The sequence below is a fragment of the Panulirus ornatus genome, chromosome 65 (genome assembly GCF_036320965.1).
Source record: "Panulirus ornatus isolate Po-2019 chromosome 65, ASM3632096v1, whole genome shotgun sequence".
NCBI classification, from domain to species: Eukaryota; Metazoa; Arthropoda; class Malacostraca; order Decapoda; family Palinuridae; genus Panulirus; species Panulirus ornatus.
Window position 1 is genome coordinate 1 of NC_092288.1, and position 22,267 is coordinate 22,267.

Below are 22,267 nucleotides of genomic sequence, written 5' to 3' on the forward strand. Positions count from 1 at the left end.
CGAAAGTGAATGTACAAGTCTATATATAGAGAGAGAGTAGCGTATCCCAACTTCTTAAACCCTAAAAAATTCACATGTTTCTTACCCCTAAAAAGTTTAACATTTTCAACAATTACTATTTTCTACCATTTTCTGTGATTATCAATTCAAACCTAACGTAACCTAACCTGTCGATGGCATGTAAATAAAACGTATGTACAAGACATATGTATAGAGTAACGTATTCCAACTTCTTAAACACTAGATGATTCATAACGTGTTTGTAGAAAATGGTAAACTTTTTAGGTGTAACAATGAATAATTTCTACCATTTTATGTGATTATTATTTCAAGCTTAACATACCCTAACCTGTCGATGGCAAATAAATCAAACATAAGTAAATGTACAAGTCGATGGTATAAATATAAAACGTAAGTGAATGTATAATTCGATGGCATATAAGAAAAACCTAAGTAAATTTACAAGACGATTGTTTATAGATAAAACGTAAGTAAATGTACAAGTCGATGGCAAATAAATCAAACGTAAATAAATGTAAAAGTCAATATATATATACATATATATATATATATATATATATATAGAGAGAGAGAGAGAGAGAGAGAGAGAGAGAGAGAGAGAGAGAGAGAGAGAGAGAGAGAGAGAGAGAGAAACGTATCCCAACTTTTTTAACCCTAAAAAATTCATAACATGTATCTGTTACCCCTAAAATGTTTACCATTTTCTACAAGGACTAATTTTTACCATTTTCTATGATTATCATTTCAAGCCTTACGTAACCTAACCTGTCGATGGCATATAAGTAGAACGTAAGTAAATGTACAAGTCGATGACGTATATAAAACATATGTATATGTAAAAGTCGATGGCATATAAATAAAACGTAAGTAAATGTACAAGTCGAAATATATAGAGTAACGTATCCCAAACATAGCACATGACATCAAAACCCTCGAGTTATTGTCAAGTTCTATCTGAGACACTGGGCGTGTATTTTGCAACCGTATCGCCAAATCCCTTACCTTATAAGAACACTCAAATCGTTGCACAGTGATTACAAAGTAGACCCAGTCACTTTTACCCAGATCAAATCATACACTTGTATTTCCTCACATAAGACTACTTACTGGTAACTATTACGTTCAACGGTGTCTAATTTCTCCCAAAATCCCTTTAAGTTGCCCCAGGTACCTCGGACATTAGTTTTCAATTCCTGACATTCCTGATAACACCATTAAATGTATTACCGCGCTCTTCAAACCACAAGACAACTAAAGGCAAGCTAAAGAAGTTTGTCGCACCCAGACTTAAAGTAAAAACGTTCTTCGCAGCCAGACATTTTAATTAAAGAGTTGAAACATATGACGTTGGACACCACATGAGCTATTCACCAGGAGTCGTTCAAAGTGGTGGAACCATCTGATGAGTTGTCAATGCTTATTGCCAAAGCAAAGAAGGCCACTTTATTGAAGACTTGAAATCATTCTTGTAGAGTCATGCAAATATTGTGCTTAGCGGCGCAGAGCAACAAAAAGTTACCCAAGATTTCACTTTTTGGTAACACATTGAAGCGTTGCGTTGATGAACTTTTAGACATTACAAAACGAATCCTGATACAGATAATCCCACTGTTTTGGAACACAGTACGATGAAACCACTGATGCTGATCAAAGATTTCAACTGCTTGTTTATCCTCGATTAGAGGATGGAGTTGCGAAATACGAAATGATTTTCTCGAAAGCACTGGAGACCACATGAAAAGCTTCCGGTATCAATGCAAGTCTTTTTTTCAAGAGAATTGCATTTCATGGGAAACGATTGTCGGAGTCTCCAATGACTGTGCACTAACGATGCTTATGTCTCGCTCGGATTCATAGAATTGTTCAAAGAAATGAATGGATCCGTAACTGGGACTCTTGCATCATCCACAGAGGAGCACTTGCTGCCAAGACTCTACAGAAAACATAATTCAACTTCCTAGATGACCTACACAATTTGTTGACTTTGGCAATAAAAGTTGTTTATTTTGTAGAGCTCTTTATATTCTTTACATCTCTTTGCACAGATGTTGGACCTCATCACAAAGCTCTCCCGTTTCCACATGGATGTCCTCCGACCTTCAAAATGATATATGCAGGGTCGGCTCTATGAACGCAAGAGAGAGAGCAATTCTTTTCAATAAAGCCATAAACAAGAAGAACTGTAAGACGCATTTACAGGAGAAAAGTTTTAGTTTTCACGAGCGTACCTTGTGCACATTTCTGGGTATCAACAACCTCAATCTACAAGTTAGAAACGCAATTACCATAGCGTATTATGCAATCAAAAGTTTCAAGGAGAAAACTGCTTCGGAAACATCTAGACCTTTTCATAGTCTCAAGAAACTCCAAACAAATCTCAATGACTTCCTCACGCTTCAAACAAAAATGCATGTAGGTTTTTTAAAATCCATTTTCCTGAGCAAAGAAGTTACGATTTTAGTTTTTTTTTGTTTTTTTTTTTTTTGTTTTTTTGTACTTACAACACACAACACCTTACCAACTTTAAAGACTCCTGAACTTGTTGCTTCCCTTCCTAACAACCACTCACTCCCCACTAAAAATCTTACCAATCATCCTGACATCCCCACTTCCCTAAGCTCTATCACAAATCCAACGTCCCAGGCCACCACCAGCACTACTGCAAAGCTTTCCTCAATTTCCCTAAAATTCTACATTCTTTACCACGACTCCCATCACCTCCCAAACCATCACTCCCACTTACTCCAGGTCCCCACTTATCAATTCCTCTCCTCCTTCCTCCCCCACACTGAACCTGGTCTTCCTGGAGGACCTCCAGAATCAGACCGTTAACTCATCCGATAACTTCTCCATCAATACACTTTCCAACATTGAAATTCAATATCTCGACGAAGACACTTCCCCGTCAAACCCTACACCGTCCTCGACCCATGACCAGACAACTCGTCAAAAATAATCACAATCGAATGAAATTGGCTTATCTAGGCAAACTTTAATCATTTGATTTTTCCAAAAATATCTAAAATATTGCAATCCAACGTGTTCGGCTACCACAATAACCACCGCCTGACCGCTACTCTCCTTGAACACGTAAAAGCAGACCAGACATTGTCTTCAGCAGAGGGGCAGGAATTACCTTCAATTTCTATCTCCCAGGTCTCTATGGGGTTCCGATTACATTCCCTTCTACCTTCAGCTCTCATCTAATAACCTCATTATCATTACAAGAAGTCCCATTGGGACACTTTCAGAAACTCACTAATCACACATACGCGAAAAATTGCCATTATCAATCCGTCACATTCACAGACACAGAGATAGGGCACATACATCAGCAAATCATATGCAGCTGTCAACAGTCTCTAAATCACACTCTCCCCAAGATACTACTCCTTCCCTTCTACCAAAACCTACCGTGCTACCGTCGATGATTTGACCAAAACTGACACCGATTAGGCCTAACACACTGGGATCTCACTACCCTAAGCAGCCACATAATGAAAAACCTCAGAGCAACCACATAATGAACGGCCTCAGACAGAGCCTAAGAATTCAGTAATCACCACAGCAGAGAAAAAACACAATCCCAAGACTTTTAGAAGCAAATCCATTAATTCAAAAGTACACCCAAAACAGACGTCAACAGGCTAAAAAATAGCACATCAAAACCCTCAAGACACTCAACATCTTTTACAAACATTGGAAGGGTATTTATCAACCACATCCCAACACTCAGATCGTTGCACAGCACATACAAAGTAGACCCAGCCAAGTCATATACTTATCCTTCCTCACAGAAGACCACTTATTCCCAACTATTACGTTTAACGATGTCAAATTTCTCCTACTTAAAAATCCCTTTAACTAGCCCAGGTTGTCTCGAGCATTGGTTATCAATTCCTCACACATATTCCTGACAACAATATTAAAGCCATTACCGCGAAATTCAAACCACAAAGCAACCAAAGGCCAGCTAAAGAAGTTCTTTGGAGCCAGACAGAATTGAACATGACTGTGGACACCACGGGAGCTTTTCACCAGGAATCGTTCAAAGTGGTGGAAGCATCTTACGAGTTGTCACTGCGTATTGCCAAAGCAAAGGCGGCTCACTATTGAAGAGATCCACAAAAAGTTATCCAAGATGTCACTTTCTGGTAACACTGAAGCGTCGCGTTGATGAACTTCTAGATGACAAAGTACAAATTATACAAATGAGAATCCCAGCGCTTTGGAACAGTACAACAAAACCACTGATGCAGACCAAAGCTTTCAACTGCTTGTTTATCCTACATTAGAGGATGAAGGAGTTGTGAAAGAATCTTTCTCTGGAAAGCACTGGAGACCACGTGAAAAGCTTCTAGTATCTTTGAAAGTTCCCCCCAAAAATTATCTTCCATGGGAAACGTATGTCGGAGTGTCCAATGACTGTGCCCTAACAATGCTTGTCTCTCGTTGGGGATTCATAGAATTGGTCAAAGAAAAGAATGGAGCCATAACTGGGACTCTTGCCTCATCCACAGATGAGCACTTGCTGGTAAAACCCTTTAAGAAAACATGTAATTCATCTTTCAAGATGACCTACGCAATTCATTGAATTGGTTAATAGAAGTTGATTATTTTGTGAAGATCTTTATATTCTGGCCTCTTTGCAGCTCTCTGCACAGATTTAGTTGCTGATCATAAAATTCTCCTGCTTCCACATGGAAGCCCGCTGGCCTTGAAAAGGAATCGTGTCGAGTCGGCTCTATGAACGTGGCAAATATGAAGAGCAACTCTTCCCTATAAAGCCAGAGACAAGATCTGTATGACGCATTTACAAGCGAAAAGATTTAGTTTTCACTAGCGTACCTTGTGCATATTTCCGAGACTATCAACAAACTCAATTTACAATTACAAGAACGGCAATCATTGTGCATTATGATGTAATCATTGTGCATTATGATGTAATCAGAGGTCACAATCATTGTGCATTATGATGTAATCATTGTGCATTATGATGTAATCAGAGGTCACAATCATTGTGCATTATGATGTAATCAGAGGTCTCAAGGAGGAGAAACCTTGGTTCTGGAAACTGCAAAACATAGTCTCATCTCAAGAAACTCCATGCTGAGAGGAAAGATGGTCTGGACACAGACAAAATCTATCTCATCTGGATTCCGTTGCCGAGGAATCTATGCGCCATTTTCCATATCTTTGTGTTGGAAATTGGCGTGGTATCCATTTAACATTGATGTGGGGTAGTTAATGGATCCTGTGCAAGAAGCAGCCATCGAATTTATGCGCGACGCGAGTAAAAATGATAAGTTTGAAACCACGAGTATGTAAGAGCTCTGGGTCAAATAACTCCCAGTCTACCCAAAACTTGGCGAGGGAGCACTTCGTTTCAGGATTTTCTTTTCTATCTCTGCCAAGTTGGCTTTTCAACTCTCATTGTACAGGACACAAAACAGCGTAATCTAACGAATCCTAGAAAACTACTTGCGTAGTTCTCTTTTATCCCCGAAACCTATAATTTCTGAAAGAATGGCAGCAGCATCCACCTCGCTGAATGCACAAGATTCAAATCATCCTTTAATTCCAGTATGGTAATAGTTAAAATATTATTAGCAGATTCGACAGTTTTAATTCATTGTTTGCATATGATTTTTTTGTTCTAATGGGTTTACGAGATTTAACGTGTTTTTGGTTTCTATGATATCGGGTGAAATTTGGCTTTGGCTCACGTAAGTGTTGGCCAAAAGAAATACATGTACACTTGATACATGTTATGTTTTGACATTATTTCTATCTAATTTGTCTTCATCCATGCTCACGAGATACAAGGCTACATAAATGACGAACTAGCTGATCCTCAATACTAAAACAACACAAAATGTCAAATTCTTCAAAAGAAATTGGGGGGGGGGGGTTGAGCGAGTATTTCGTGAAAGCCAACAGGCGAGAGTCATGAAAGCTTGAGAAACACTGATCCAAGTGTATCAGACGATAAAACTAAACTTATCCAAGAAAAAAAAAATCGCCAAGGAAACCTGCAACGAAAATGTTCATTTACTGTAACAACTGCCCGGCAGCAATGACCGAACTCTGAAAATATTCACTATTTCCTTAATGGGCCGAATACATAAACGGAAGAGCATTAGGAGAAAATAATATATTATGAGAGTCAGTCGTCTGTCATGCAAACCAACAATACAGAGCTTACTAACACTTATGCCTATTACGTCCTGCTTTGTAAATCTAACTTCTGAAATGCAGATATGTTAAGGATGAGCAGAGATAATACACTAATTCAATTTACGATGAGCAAGGAACGTTATGATCCGAGTTACCCAATTCAGAACGTGAACTTGCCGTAGCCCTGACCAGGGGAGGATGGTATCACCTGCTACATTATACTACGCAATCCTCGTCTTGCACTATAAATAAGAGTCAAGTGGCAGATTACCTCTAGGACGACTACTAGTATCATTCTAATACCCAAACAACCAATTACCCTTCATATCTACATCTCTACGAGATGTTATGCTAAACCTTTTGAGAGTATGGTCCTCTGTCGTCATTTAGAGAACGAGAGAGCCTCAACTTTCCATTCTACACAACAATGAACCTTTAACTCCATCCAAGACACCACAAAAATTAATGTAAACACTAGATAATAGTAAAAACTGTTACATCTAGCTGGATATCATGGCGGCTATATAAACAATATACCATCACAAGGACTTTTCAGAGGTCAGTTATAAAAAAATAATATGGCAGAAATGAAAATAACAGTACTATAATGTAAACCATCGGGCGGATGTTCTGTCTATGGAAAACCCGCAGTCGGATATCTGGCAGCCTTTGTATCAGATCATTTTCAGGACGAGTTACCGATTCAATCAATTCCTCCTCCATGTTGCATCATTCACAATAAGGTAAGTTTCTTAGTGGTTCCTTCGTTATGGGTAGGAAATTGTTACAATAGGTTTGGTTAGGTTTGATAATCGTTAATTTTCTTACTAGCGGTAATCTTTAGGTAACGCTTGGCTAAGTTAGGTTTCGTAACGTTAAGACTAAATTGTGTTTGGTCTTGTTATGGGTCGTTAGGCTTCGTAATGTTACGGTAAGTTAGGCTGGGATTGATTACGTTTCGAGTTACGTTAGGTTAAGGTAGGACGGTGGTGTGTCAGTTTATATATTTGTACTCCAATATTTCCCTCTTTCTAAAGCCCAACCACCCCACCCACTGTGTGGAACTCAAAAGTCATGTACACTTTTTTTTACGTCATTTAAACAAGACGAACTGCTCCGGATTATAATACTGCGTTGTTTCTCCCAGAAATAACGATGACAATAATAGTTAAAAAAAAAAAATAGCATAAACGAAGTTCCTACATACAATTTTAACAGACATCAAAAATGAAAAATAAAGAAACAACGCGACTCAAATACTTAATACGTCCTGCGCTTTATGACAACTGAAGCAGCAGCCCTGTGGCGCTTCCCTCATGCAGTGTTGTGGCAGCGAGGAGGCAATGGAACAGCAAAGCAGGATTTTGTTACTGTACATGAAAACCGATGTATTGTGTTCAGTGGTTTGCTATATCTTATTGCGCTTACTGTTACTTTCACTTTCAGAACGAAAAAGGCTTCCAAGCTCTTACATCAATGGACAGGACAATTTCTGCTGTGTAAATGGAGTTTTTACGCCTAAATCACAAACAAGACAAATATCACACCAAGTGAAAATCTTCTACTAATTGTATTTTGGTGTGAAGATGGGAGACCAAGATGGGCACCGCACGTTGTTAGGTTACATTATCTGTGAATAACCATAATGCGTTCATGGATAACCATTATTTTTCTTTGGTCGTTACATAAATCTATATATTAGAAAATGGTAACGTTTCCAGTCAACTTATGCACTGCGTAAAATAATGACGTCCTACATGACTTTGAAAGCTAGATCTGAATGCAGCAAATCTGGATCGATCAGAAATTTTTTAGAAAAAAATTAGCGTAAATACCCAAATGACCAAACAACCAGCTACAGAAAGACTAGTGGAGGAAATCAACACCGAAAGACTAAAATCAAGTAAAAATATAATCAAATAAAAACTCCTTCATGGATAAGCGGAAAAAAAATAAAAGTTCCCCAGAATACATGAAGGATCTCACCTGGACGTGGGCGAAATTCTAGCATGATGAATCAACATAAATGTTCGAGTATTACGGACGACCCTCACACGAAAATACTGTACACAAAACATACCTGAAAAATGAGAGAAAAATATATCAGAATCAAGAAAAATATACAATTTCTTGGTTATTTGTATTGTAAAGGTTCAAGAAAAACCGGTGAAACTTTGTAAGGAAACTAAGTTATAATAATGGCGTTAATGTTAACCTACTTGCTGAAATAGGCATCTTCAAAATTATGAAACTAGATAATCCCATACACATATAACCCTTAAATACCTTTTGGATGTGGTGGTACAAGACACGGGTAACATTCCATTGTACGACCGAACGTAAACAATTCTTACATATTCGTCCAACTCCGTGTGGCACGTATGAACGATCATTATAGTAATATTTCTCACACCATATAAACTCAGAACTTATCTAAATATTTACCACAGTGTACATGACATTTACGTAGATAGTTCGAGCCCAACGTGTCCACACATCACTGACCTGCTACATCCTGCAACGAACACGAGTCCTGGTACTGGCAGATGTAATACCAGCACAAACACTTTGGCTGTTGTCAGTACATATTCTCTACACACTTCCACACGATCAGGTGTTTCCCACAGCAGCCCAGTTAGAATATACTTCTCGACAAACACAGATATCAACACACACCGCGACCCACTCGTTTAGCTGACGTTATGGTAAAAGAGGTTCCACAAACTTCTATCTGGAGTACCGGCAGCGGTGTGGCATTATGGGAGAGAGACTTCAGCTGCACCAATCATCGGCCACAATGCTTTGTTTACATTTGCTGGGCGACAACGACTGCTCTAACTACCTCTTATCGCCAAGGTACAAATACACGGTAGTAGGTCAAACTTTTCTTTTTATTCATAAATAAGATAAACTAAAGAGCACAATTAACAAACGACAGTTCTCCAGGACTCAGGTAAATAATCAATCTTCCATCAGTACAATATTGATGACGCCTGAACTAGCCCGCCCACCGACTGGTGCTTCGATACGGAGCATGAACCAATAGCAAGACCTTACAATAACGTATCTCTTATTTGTACAGTTCATTATTGGCGAATCCATATGTATGATTACAGCATCACATGCAGTTGTGAAATTAAGAGAAACTGAACTTTGTTGTTTTTACGAGGTTATATATTCCTTGTAGTAGTAAATTCTGACGTTAGCCTTTTTTTTTTTTTTTTTTTTGCCAATGTCCAGCTGTGAAACCCGGCCTGACAGTGTCGGGTTCGCACCGTCAACATTCCAACAACGATGAGTCATTAACCCAGGTGCAGTCCGTGCTTCGGGTTCACTGCTGGACCCAGCTAATAATTTTGCTTAAGGTTTATCCAAGATCCCATTATGAACCTTACTTCAGGTTCACTAATGAACCTTGCTGCGAACTTTACTTCAGGTTCACCCAAGATCCCACCATGAACCTTCAGATTCACTAAAGAACCTTGCTTCGAACTTTGCTTTAGGTTCACCCTAGATCGTGCCATGAACCTCGTTTCAGATGCACTGAATAATAACAAAGAATTTCTAAGTAAAGTCAAGACTCATGAGCCCTGTATCTGATCCTCATAGTTCCTCATATTCCTCTCGATGCAAAGATAACCATATACACCGTCCCTGTCCTTAAGAAAGGACCAGACACCTGGACCATGACAGATCACAAGCAGCAGAGACGATACCCCTCAAGGTGATGCTCAGACAACAAGGAGCGACATAACTACGAACACAGTAATGACACAAGTAATCACGTTACCAAGGTTACTGGGAGGAATGGAAAGCTGGTGTGGTGTGGCACTATGAACAGACATACCGCACTCTACTACCACACTCAGCACTGACATGCAGAGTGTCCAGGGGAATATCTATCAGAAGTAACCGAAAAAGATAAGAGAGCGAGACACATTCGCATGGGAAACTGCAGAAGTTGGTGTCAGAGTTTGGGAGAGTTATGAAAGGAGAAACGTGAGAGTAAATGTGGATAAAAGCATGATTATTCAGGTTTAGCAGTACAAAGAGACAGGTTACCTGAAGTGCGAGTTTCAATTGGAAAAAAAGGAGAAATGGGGTGTTTCAGATACATGGGACAGCGAATGGAACCTTGGAAGTGGAGATGAGTCACAAGGTGGGTGAGTGGGTGAATGTTCTGGGAACACCAAGCAAAGTGTGGAAAGCGAAGCGACCTTTGGGAAGGTGAAAATGGGTATCCTTGAAGGTATAGTAGCTCCCATGCCTAAAAACAGATGATAGGAAAGCTATAAAGGACCTTTAATGCTAACTGGAACCTCAGAGTACGATATTGCTGCGTAATGAATGTAGGTGGCGTTGGCTGGCGCCTAAGTTTTCGTCTGCACGTATACAAAGTACACCTTTCAGAAATACAGTTTTGCCATGACCATAAGTCGTTTTTCATGATTTTACTCTGTAACCCAAAAAAATAACTTTATAACTTGTGAAACACCATCATGTACATACATATATACATTTCATTCGGGATATATACCAATGAACTGATCCGCAAAAAGGGACTACAGTTGTATATTTTTCAAAAATAATGCGAGACGAAATGGCTTTTTCTCATGTACACCTCAGCCAGCCTCCTCCTTCTCCTCCTCCTCCTCACTCTCACTTTCGCTGCCGGCGTAGGAGGTCCAGTTACAGTGGCGAAATACACAACTCTTAATCTATATGTCGACTATGTTGGGGCTTTTGCCATCAATAGGCGTGACAAATCCCCTAACCTTTCTCCGAGTTAAACCTAACCTAAGCGAGAGAGCGGCGGCGGCGGCGGCCGACACTTCTCCCTCCCCGCGCGTATACCACACACACCGAGCCAGCCAGCCAGCCAGCCACCTCCTCCTCACTCTCGCTTTCGATGACGCGCGGCCGACCCACCTCCCTCCCTTCCTCACACACGGTGGTGGTGGTGAACATCAGTGGACCATTATCGATCGACCCACATTGCGTTCGTGGAGTTTGACATCACTCACTAGATTGCCGGTTGTTTTAGTAACGTCGTGCGCGTGCAAGGGAGCGGGAGGGTGACGGCGGAGGAGGAGGAAGGCTGACCCCCCTACCTCCCGCGCGCTCTCACATTCCATACCACACACACACACACCCAGCCAGCCTCCTCCTCCTCACTCTCACTTTCGATGCCGGCGTAGGAGGTCCAGTTACGGCGGCGAAATACACATCTCTCAATCTACCTCCCGCGCGCTCTCGCATTCCATACCACACACACACACAAACACACACCCAGCCAGCCTCCTCCTCCTCCTCCTCCTCCTCCTCACTCTCACTTTCGATGCCGGCGTAGGAGGTCCAGTTACGGTGGCGAAATACACAACTCTTAATCTATATGTCTACTATGTAGGGGCTTTTGCCATTGATTGGCGTGACAAATCCCCTAACCTTTTTCCGGGTTAAACCTTAGTGGATCGCAGTGAGGAATCTGCTCTGCCACTCACGGCACCCAGGCTGGTACGTAAGTTGTGTGCAAACGGTTCGGTACAGCACATCAGGGTTTGGTTGATCCGTATTTGGGATGGATTAGAGCAGCAACTGTAGCTCTCAACTCTACCCAATTTCCCCCCTTTGCTGCTGCTGCGGCATTGGGGTAGAACACTAATCAATGCTATGATTCGCACGCGCACGGCCAAGCGACATGATGCATGTACTTGCCGGGGCGCCGAGGTAGAAACTTAGGTCTCCCCGTACCGTCGTCTAACAAACCAACAACAAAAAGGAGAACAAAGGCGCCAACGACCAAGGAACTCCATAGGCATTCGTACAAGTATGACAAGACTCTTATGGTTTTCATGCCTAACCTAACCTAACCTTACCTAATTCATATGTCGATGGCATATAAATAAAACAAGTAAATGTACAAGTCGATATATATAAAGTAATGTATCCCAACTTCTTAAACCCTATAAAATACATAACATTTGTTTGTTACCCCTACAAAAGTTTACCATTTTCTACAATGACTAATCTTTACCATTTTTATGATAATCATTTCAAGCCAAACGTCCATAGTAGATCTTTGTTGTATTTTGTATATACGTGAGTTACGCTTATTTTGGCAAGATCTATGTACACTGTAGATTTACACATATTTTACTGAAAATACGACATAAATATATAGCCGTGTGTATGTCTGAAGGTTAGTTTTGTAATTGTAGAGCTAAACAAAAGAAATTCTAATACCAGTAATGCCTTTGATATTTGCATTCACTGTTATTGAGTATAATGATTAGCCCAGATATATGACTGCAAATCTAAAAATGATATTTTCCCACTGCCAAATGAAGGACACATACACATGAGATGATACAATGCACTATATGATACTTGCGCTGGAAATCACATGAATTCTCTTATAGCCTACTCATCTATGGAATTTTGCAAATTATAAGTGAGTATTTAAGCGATCTCTCTTGTCTATAGAAAAAGATGAGTCAAACCTGCGAGTTTCGCTATGAGTCATGATTTGAAAGTCGCTAGTTTTGTTAAAAGGTGTAGACGACGCCTAAAGCAATATTTTTGCTAGTCAGGCCTGCCATCTTATGAATATACTACTTAATTAAAGTGATTCCAATGACTATTCTATTGCTGCTATATGTCGCCATTGTCGTCACGCGAAGAGTTTGATGAGTTACGCTTCTTTCTCAGCCTTAATCTCATAAAATAAACAGTGAGTGAGTGTGATGGACCTCGTGGCTTGATAAACATTTGTGTCAGCTTCCAAATTCTGTTTTCAGCCCCATCGGAAATCTGAGAGGCTTACTTACTTGTGTATAAGGATATAAGGATAAGGTAAGTACCACTGAACATCTTCCGTGCTGAGAATTTAACTATTTGGTCTCGCTAGAGCGACAGCTCAGGGACCAGCCTTGCCAAGCTGGGTGTGATTGGCATACCCTGCTACAAGGAGAAAGATAACTGATTGGTTTAGTCTGTTTTGAGGCTGTGGTTATCAAAATATATGGGCGTGAATGACATTAACAATGTCAAAATTCCTCCGTGGAAAGTGAAATATCCCTTGGTGAATTACCAGGGAGGATGAGGGTAAAGGAAATTGTGGACGAGGTTCTAAAGATTTTGAGCATTGACGAGTGTATTGAAGAGGACTGATGTGGGTGTAACCTAACACAACCCAACCTAACCTGATCTAACAGAACCTAACCTACCCTAACCTAAGCCAACCTAACCTAACCTAAACTAACTTAACCCTAACCTAACCTAACCTAACCCAACCTAACCTAACTAACCTAACCATGTGGATGACATATAAATGAAACGTAAATAGATGTACAAGTCGATGGCATACAGATAAAACATAAGTAAATGTACAAATCGATGGCATATAAATAAAACGTAAGTAAATGTGCAATTCGATATATATAGAGTAACGTATCCCAATTTCTTAAACCCTAAAAAATACATAACGTGTTTGTTACCCCTAAAATGTTTACCATTTTCTACAATGACTAATTTTTACCATTTTCTATGATTATCATTTGAAGCCAAACGTCCATAGTGGATCTTTGTTGTATTTTGTATATACGTGAGTTTAAGCTTATTTTGGCAAGATCCATGTACACTGTAGATTTACATGTATTTTACTGAAAATAGGACATAAATATATAGCCGTGTGTATGTGTAAAGATTAGCTTTGTAATTGTAGAGCTAAACAAAAGAACTTCTAATACCAGTAATGCCGTTGATATTTGCATTCACTGTTATTGAGTATAATGATTAGCCCAGATATATGACTGCAGATCTGAAAATGATATGTTCCCACTGCCAAATGAAGGACCTAACTTAACCTAATCTAACCAGTGATCATCATGATGGTCAGTATCACCAGTACCAGCCAGGATCTGTCACATGGGGATGGTAATTGGTTGTCAATAGGTTCAGGTTGTGGTAGGTGAGTCTGGGCGACTCTAGGGTCCATGCTTAACCAGTCGACCAGAGGTAGTGAGCGAGCGAGGGTGGCCGACCGACCCTCCCTCTCTCTATACCACTAAGCCCTCGCTGCTTTGACCATCAGAATCGTAAATTCCTGGACATTTCAACGCTCAAAGAACATCACAAATGTGTGAATTACTTTAAATTTGTAAGATGGTGGACATACAACGCCGGGAAGGCCAGAAGAGAAGGAAGAAGCAGCCATATTGGTTTGTGGTTTGTCGCGTGTGCGGGCTCCAGGGTGCGGGCTGCTTGGGTCTCCATCACAATGAAGATATGTGTTTGAGGCGGGGGGCTCGTTCTTTTCTTGTCTATAATAATTTCTAGCTTTATCAGTTTGTCAATTACGTCGTAGGCCATTTACAGGAAGAGGCGGATCGTTAACAATCGCTACGACCGTTGCCTGTTGTTTGGGCCCTTTTCACCAGTGTCTTCATGGTGTTTGGTAACTGAATAATCTGAAATAGTTAAGTAAACGTATAGTTTAATCTATATGACCTGTATTGAAATGTTGACCCCAATTATCGACACAGGTCAATTAATTGTAGCGTTCCATTCCGTGGTCCACTGGACAGATAAGATTCTGGAATGGACTAGTTCAGGCGAGTATCAAATACCTAAAATGGTTCTCAACCTAAACTAACCTAACAACGTAACCTAACCTAACCCCCTCATAAGAGAGGGTTAAATATATGCTTATCTCCGATTATGATGTTCATCGTTTATACATTCAATATATCGTATCAAAATACATTTAACTTATGGGTAGAGTTCGTGTTTTTAAAACATTGTCTGGATATGAAAGAGAACTGAAAATGAAAGGCTAAACAAAAAAATAATAGAACAAATTTCTGAGCGAAACTGGGTTGGAACAGTAAATAATAAGAGGGTTGCTATGCTGGCCTTCCAAAGTGACGTCATAAGTGGGCGGAGTCAGGCTGTTGTTAATGTTTCACAGCACCGCCCACCAGTGACGTCACCAGGATGTGACAGCGTAAGCAACCCTCTTATGATTTACAGGTCCAACTTGCATCCACCAAAAGCGCTCACTCACCAAACCGCCCAGGAAATTTAGCTTATGTTGTCGTGTGGCTGTGTGGAGTAAAACAATATATACTATGACGTAGAGAATCTATTGCACATGAAAGATGATAAGAAACTTTTTGTCATCATATATACTCTCCACTTTCTTATAAAAGGCGCTCAGTGTTGGCGTTTCCCCTTGGTATTCATATAGGGACTCATGAAGTATGCCATCGATGCTAGATGTATTAGATATTTTTCTTCCTGTGTGGCGAAGATGCAAATCTTCTCTAACAATTCAGTGTGTGAACAGACATACTATACAAGAATGATGATCACTTTTCTGATATATATATATATATATATATATATATATATATATATATATATATATATATATATATATATATATATATATATATATATATCCTTGGGGATAGGGGAGAAAGAATACTTCTCACGTATTCCTTGCGTGTCGTATAAGGCGACTAAAAGGGGAGGGAGCGGGGGGGATGGAAATCCTCCCTTTTTTTTAATTTTCCAAAAGAAGGAACAGAAAAGGGAGCCAAGTGAGGATATTGCCTCAAAGGCCCAGTCCTCTGTTCTTAACGCTACCTCGCTAACGCGGGAAATGGCGAATAGTGAATATATATATATATATATATATATATATATATATATATATATATATATATATATATATATATATATATATATGTGTGTGTGTGTGTGTGTGTGTGTGTGTATGTGTGTGTGTGTCAGGCCCATAGCCTAGCGGTAGCAATCCCGCTTGTGGCACAGGGTCCCGGGTTTGATCCTGGCTGTTGGAGATTTGTATGTTCTATGAAGGTGCGCATTCATGTGCACTTTATTCGTATACATATATATATATATATATATATATATATATATATATATATATATATATATATATATATATATATTTTTTTTTTTTTTTTTTTTTTTTTTTCATACTATTCGCTATTTCCCGCGATAGCGAGGTAGCGTTAAGAACAGAGGACTGGGCCTTTGAGGGAATATCCTTACCAACCAGTCAACAATACAGTCACCCCCTTTTTTAATAGATTCCACTGCAATACCATCCAAACCTGCTGCCTTGCCGGCTTTCATCTTCCACAAAGCTTTTACTACCTCTTCTCTGTTTACCAAATAATTTTCCCAAACACTCTCACTTTGCACACCACCTCGACCAAAACACCTTATATCTGCCACTCTATCATCAAACACATTCAACAAACCTTCAAAATACTCACTCCATCTCCTTCTCACATCACCACTACTTGTTATCACCTCCCCATTAGCGCCCTTCACTGAAGTTCCCATTTGCTCCCTTGTATGTATGTATGTATGTATGTATGTATGTATAACTCATGGTGAGGTGCCTGAGGATTGGCGGAATGCGTACATAGTGCCATTGTACAAAGGCAAAGGGGATAAGAGTGAGTGCTCAAATTACAGAGGTATAAGTTTGTTAAGTATTCCTGGTGAATAATATGGGAGGGTATTGATTGAGAGGGTGAAGGCATGTACAGAGCATCAGATTGGGGAAGAGCAGTGTGGTTTCAGAAGTGGTAGAGGATGTGTGGATCAGGTGTTTGCTTTGAAGAATGTATGTGAGAAATACTTAGAAAAGCAAATGGATTTGTATGTAGCATTTATGGATCTGGAGAAGGCATATGATAGAGTTGATAGAGATGCTCTGTGGAAGGTATTAAGAATATATGGTGTGGAAGGCAAGTTGTTAGAAGCAGTGAAAAGTTTTTATCGAGGATGTAAGGCATGTGTACGTGTAGGAAGAGAGGAAAGTGATTGGTTCTCAGTGAATGTAGGTTTGCGGCAGGGGTGTGTGATGTCTCCATGGTTGTTTAATTTGTTTATGGATGGGATTGTTAGGGAGGTGAATGCAAGAGTTTTGGAAAGAGGGGCAAGTATGAAGTCTGTTGGGGATGAGAGAGCTTCGGAAGTGAGTCAGTTGCTGTTCGCTGATGATACAGCGCTGGTGGCTGATTCATGTGAGAAACTGCAGAAGCTGGTGACTGAGTTTGGTAAAGTGTGTGAAAGAAGAAAGTTAAGAGTAAATGTGAATAAGAGCAAGGTTATTAGGTACAGTAGGGTTGAGGGTCAAGTCAATTGGGAGGTGAGTTTGAATGGAGAAAAACTGGAGGAAGTGAAGTGTTTTAGATATCTGGGAGTGGATCTGGCAGCGGATGGAACCATGGAAGCGGAAGTGGATCATAGGGTGGGGGAGGGGGCGAAAATTCTGGGAGCCTTGAAGAATGTGTGGAAGTCGAGAACATTATCTCGGAAAGCAAAAATGGGTATGTTTGAAGGAATAGTGGTTCCAACAATGTTGTATGGTTGCGAGGCGTGGGCTATGGATAGAGTTGTGCGCAGGAGGATGGATGTGCTGGAAATGAGATGTTTGAGGACAATGTGTGGTGTGAGGTGGTTTGATCGAGTAAGTAACGTAAGGGTAAGAGAGATGTGTGGAAATAAAAAGAGCGTGGTTGAGAGAGCAGAAGAGGGTGTTTTGAAATGGTTTGGGCACATGGAGAGAATGAGTGAGGAAAGATTGACCAAGAGGATATATGTGTCGGAGGTGGAGGGAACGAGGAGAAGAGGGAGACCAAATTGGAGGTGGAAAGATGGAGTGAAAAAGATTTTGTGTGATCGGGGCCTGAACATGCAGGAGGGTGAAAGGAGGGCAAGGAATAGAGTGAATTGGATCGATGTGGTATACCGGGGTTGACGTGCTGTCAGTGGATTGAATCAAGGCATGTGAAGCGTCTGGGGTAAACCATGGAAAGCTGTGTAGGTATGTATATTTGCGTGTGTGGACGTATGTATATACATGTGTATGGGGGTGGGTTGGGCCATTTCTTTCGTCTGTTTCCTTGCGCTACCTCGCAAACGCGGGAGACAGCGACAAAGCAAAAAGAAAAAAAAAAAAAAAAAAATATATATATATATATATATATATATATATATATATATATATATATATATATATATATATATATATATGCATTAGAAAACTAGCGTTCCTATTATAATAGATATTATGAGGCTATGAGCGGGAACCACATGATAATGAAAAGTTTGATTGAATCAGTCTAACATTCCTACATTCCTATACCTTCCGGTCCAACGTTCCAGGACGTTCTATCAGTCCAGTAGGGTCCAGTCTGGCCCGTCGGTCCAGCCGGTCCATTGGTCCAGCGCAGTCTAATTATCCATCCGGTCCAACGTTCCAGGAAGTTCCATCAGTCCAGTAGGGTCCAGTCTGACCCGTCGGTCCAGTTCGGTCCATTAGTCCAGCGCAGTCTAATTATCCATCCCGATCTAACAGTTGGCTCCAGTCTGAACCACCGATTCACTTCGGCATATCTCTCCAGTCCGGCCCAACTGTCCACTCTGTTCCACCCATGCAGTTTGCTCCACCAGTCCAGTCCTCAAGTCCACTCAAGTTCGGTCCACCGCTTCGAATGTAACTAATCTAACGTAACCTAACCGAATCTAACCTTACTGGCCAAACTTCGTCCGTGTTCTTAATGTGATCAAACAGCGTTTGCCTGTATCCTCCCATCTGGCTGCCTTTCACAATTTCTCAAATACGAAAACTAAGGCTTTTCTCATCCGCAGGTAGTGACCAAAAATTTCCTTACAAGTTTATCATGTATATTCTGCCTCATGTATCCCTACATATAATCTTAATAGGAAATGTATTACGCTCATCTCCCTTTGCTTTTCACTTGCGTAATGCAATGTGTCGGCATCACTCGGCACAATCCATGATAGTTCTCGTCCAGTCAACTTTCTCACGCGTCTCGCTAATTGTCACCTCTTCACTAGCGATTTTCACCATTCCGACATGGCGTAGTAAGGATAAAGTAGTACTGTAAAAGGACTTCACACAGTGATACAGCATCGTCTTTCTTTCACCATTCCTACATAACTCGACGGGAACAAGTCGTGTGTGCATGGCAGAAAAAAAATCTTACTCTGCCAATAGACACCCACTTCTAGTCTTACGTAAGTCGCTATTACTGTACGGTATGGTACATAAAGAAAAAAAAAATGCTTATACCGTATTTGCACAAAAGCAGCCTGTCCCGTTCTCGCGGCTCCCAACATTTCTCTTTGCTTTCCCATTTTCTGCAAACCAGCCCAAAGGCTAATCATAGTCTTTATTCACTAGTCGTAGCCTTTTCCGCATGGCGCTTCTTGGCTGTCCATCTTGTTGTGCTCCTACATAGCTTTTATCCACAACCTGTAATGCCATACAAAAAGGTCTGCTTCATCGGTCCAATCCGGTTCACCAGTCCAGCCTGGTCCACCGAATCCGCTCCAGTATATTGGTTCAATTCAGTCCGTCATTGCAATCAGGTCCATAGGTGTAGTCCAGTCCATCGGTCCAGTCTGGTCTACTAGTCCAGTCCGGTCAATCGCCCCAGTCCGGTCCAGTGCGGCCCACCAGTCTGCTTATCCTATGGAAGAAATTGCATAATGTAGTCAGAACAGAAACATATAGCACATTAAATTTCTGGTCACAAGTAGCAAACTGTTGCGTTGCTGCAGGTGAAAATCCATACTTGAATCTATCCGATATGATTCTCTTTGCATTATCTTCGCCACATTCCAACGCTGAGCGCACATTTAGCGAAATGAACTTGGTGAAATTGTAGTTGCGTAATAAAATGAATCTCTCAACACTTAAAGCAATTTTTGCCATAAAATATGGGTTAAAGATATATAACATTTGCTGTGCAAACTACAAGTGCAATTTTACGAAAAATTGGTGCAATGGAATCATACAGCACCATTTCGAATCAAGCAAGCACATGACAAGCGTTCAGCAGTGGGCTTCTTCATACAAATGATGGCTGACTATGAGGAGCAAGACTGAGATACAGTTATGATTGAGTTATTGATACGTGTGCTTATTACAAACGAAGCATCATTATTCATTCAGTTTGTGATAAAATCATGCATTCAACTTAGATTCGATTTAACACAACTTCAGCCTAATGAAATAAAAAAAGGGAGGGGGGGAGGGGAAGGATGATACTGTCTAGCGACTTTTGATTAAGAATTTAGCAGCTTTCTAGGGGTTTAGGGCAGCGTTGCTATACGTACGATATTACAACCTGTATACGTTATACAAAAGCATTCATACGATAATACAATAATTTGAAATTTGGGACAATATTCTTATATGATTTGTGATACTTCTGAGAAGAAAAATAGAAATGACGAAAAACGTTAAATTGAGCAAAGTAGAAATAGCTGTATGCCACATGTATCAAACAATAGTCTGTATCGCGCAAGTGTATTGATACTGCGAATAGAGGAACTTTCAATTAATCTACTGTCCTTCATACATCATGTCTGAACAATCTGATAAGCAGATGGGAGTGGAAAGAGGTGAAGGATCTGGTGCAGTGAGGAAAAAACCAAGACTTGAACTGAAATACAGACCTGAGTGGGAGAAACAGTTTCTTGGTTGAGGACTTTGAAGAAAGATCCATACAAGGCTCTTTGTCGCAACTGTAATATTGAACTAACTGCTCAGATAACAACCATAAAGTTCCATAACAACAGTGAAAAGCGCAAGAAAATGTGTGTGCCATCCTCATCAAAAACTATAATATAGTTATTTACCAACATAAGTACAGCTAGTGAAACCAGTAAAAGTGATTCTGTTAAAGCTGCCGAAATAAAGTTGACTGAACTTAAGATGGAACACAATATAAGTTTCCGTCTGGCTGATCATTTATGTGAAGTCCTTAAAGATTATTTCCCTGATTCAGCAATTGCACACGAATTCAAATCAAAAGGACAGAGTGTTAAAAAGTGTTTGTTAATTTTATGGCAGTCTCGTAAACAGAACCTGATTAAACACTTCAAGCAGACCATGTTCAGCATTCTAGTGGATGGATCTACAGACATATCTACCTCTCAGAATTGATGTATCTTTAAGAGTGGCTGAGGATAATTCTGTTTCTACCAAGTTTTGGGATTTAGTGCCGATATCAATTATTATCGTAGAAGCAGAGAGTGATTTATTTCATGGATTTAGTGCCGATATCAATTATTACCATAGAAGCAGAGAGTGATTTATGTCATTTGAAGCAGCAGTATATTTTTGTAAGCCTATGCACTACTGTATACATGTAAAATTGGCTATTATACAACATCCTTAGAAAAAAAAATAATCATTGTACGATACTTAAATCCAAAATGCGATAATTTTGACCTGAGTGGTACGATAATTTGTCTGAAAGGATCAGGCAACGCTGGTTTAGGGACGAGTCTAGCAACATTTTAAATTTTGAGATGGCCACTGTCAGTTTACCTGTTCTGTTTGTCAACATTAGACTGAGTGAGGCGTTTCCTACCTTGCAACCCGAGCTTACCAATGTGTAGTCACAGTTGTGGTCGTCCTTCAATTTTGGTGTCATTATCTTACAGAAGACGAGAAAACTCAGAGACGGAGAAAAGTACCTCAAGTTTGCACCAAAATAGCTGCCTTGCCTGTCTAATCCGGCCATCCATCATACAACACTTTGCCCAGAGGTAAGAACTGACCACTTAGGACGGAAAACATGGATTCCCTCCGAGAACTGCAGATAGATAGATGGATATAGAATAAACTGAAATTTAATGATGCAGCAAAAGGTAAGTGTTATGAAAAGTAGGGATTTTTTTGCCAGTTGAGCCTCCCAGTTTTGCTGTTTGAATACCTATGTGATTTTGTTCAGCAATGTTAGTATAATGTTTAGAGAATACAGCTATGGCGTATTAAACGATATTGAATATGGTGATAGTAGTGAGGGTTATGTATATGAGGAAGTGTGGTAAGTAGGTAATATACATGTGAAATAGGAATAGATCCAATAGAAACCTTATCTAGTTGTTAAAAAGATAAGAAAAAGTGTATTAGATTCATCTGCTGCTAGCAATCCCATGGCTACTCAGTCTCATTTGTTTGTTGACTCCTGGTGTATATCAGTTA

General features: G+C 40.1%; 1 pseudogene; it reads left to right on the forward strand.

The window, feature by feature from the left end:
• Nucleotides 1-20,636: 20,636 nt before the first annotated feature.
• LOC139746445 (uncharacterized) lies at nt 20,637-21,241 on the forward strand (annotated as a pseudogene).
• Nucleotides 21,242-22,267: the final 1,026 nt, after the last annotated feature.